The 1055-nt window shown below is 45.2% G+C and overlaps 1 pseudogene; it reads left to right on the top strand.

Moving 5' to 3' along the window:
• Window positions 1–521: 521 nt before the first annotated feature.
• On the top strand, window positions 522–731 carry LOC144504924 (U2 spliceosomal RNA; annotated as a pseudogene).
• Window positions 732–1055: the final 324 nt, after the last annotated feature.

Genomic DNA, 1055 nt, shown 5'->3' with positions numbered 1-1055 from the left:
AATGTCCTGGCCCATGCCAGGCCACCAAATGCAGCTCCAGGCGATCTCTTCAGTCTGAGTTTCTGTCCAACAGGCAGACCACCAAAAGCTCCTCAATCTGGCGAAGTGGGTATTGTTCGCCACAAAGTACAGGGCTAACTGTCACCTTGACATCCCCACAGATGCGTATGGAGCTGTCTGTCTTAAGCACTGGAATTATGGGTGTTCCGCATTCACTACGGGAAGCAGGTAAGGGGGGGGGGGGGGGGGGAACAAGTACCAAGACTCCTAACTTAACCAGTTGCTCCAGGTCAGTTTAGATTTTTTGGTTGTATAGCAAATGGTCACGGTTCTGGCCTTCAGAAATTTTGGTTGAGAGTCAGCTTTTATATTCCATTTTACAGTAACTCCCATCATGTTTCCCAAATCTCCTTTGAAAACAATGCTTTTGTATAACAGCTGTCAGACCAGTTTCTTCTGTTGATGTTATGTACTTTAACCTCAATCTTCTCCAGCCGTGATTGTCCTATTAAAGCTGAGTAGTCGCTTCTCGGCCTTTTGGCTAAGATCAAGTGTAGTATGGAGAGGATGCTGCACTTGGTTGAGGTCATTGGGTTACATTGAAGCTTCATATGTTTCATATGAAGCAATTTTTAAAAGTGGCATCTCGGCCTTTTGGCTAAGATGCAAATGAGCCCAAGTCTTGGAGGAGGAACCTCCCCCTTCTCCAATCAGCTTGGCTCATGTAGATCGGGCCCAGGACAGGGTGGTTTGGTCGCTTGCCCTGTCTTGTCAGCCTGGATCGGAAATGTCTCAACTTGTTGAGACTCTGAATTGGATTTGATTTGATTGAATTGGAAAAGTATTTAAAAAAAGCTGAGTAGTTGCCTTTCACCACAGACAGGGCTAGCTCAGCAGTCTGTCCATTTAGTTCCATATTAATTTCCGTTCTGCCCATCATAGGTACAAATTCCACTGTATATGTTTTCAGAATAATTTTTGCAGACGTCCAGGGAAGATGTTTAAGCTTTTCCTTAAACACAGCATCTGGGACCAGGGAAACTGCTGCTCCTGTA

The sequence above is a fragment of the Mustelus asterias genome, chromosome 15, assembly GCF_964213995.1.
Source record: "Mustelus asterias chromosome 15, sMusAst1.hap1.1, whole genome shotgun sequence".
In the NCBI taxonomy this organism is placed as follows: Eukaryota; Metazoa; Chordata; class Chondrichthyes; order Carcharhiniformes; family Triakidae; genus Mustelus; species Mustelus asterias.
The sequence above is the reverse complement of the archived record's forward strand: the minus strand, read 5'-3'. Positions and strand labels throughout refer to the sequence as shown.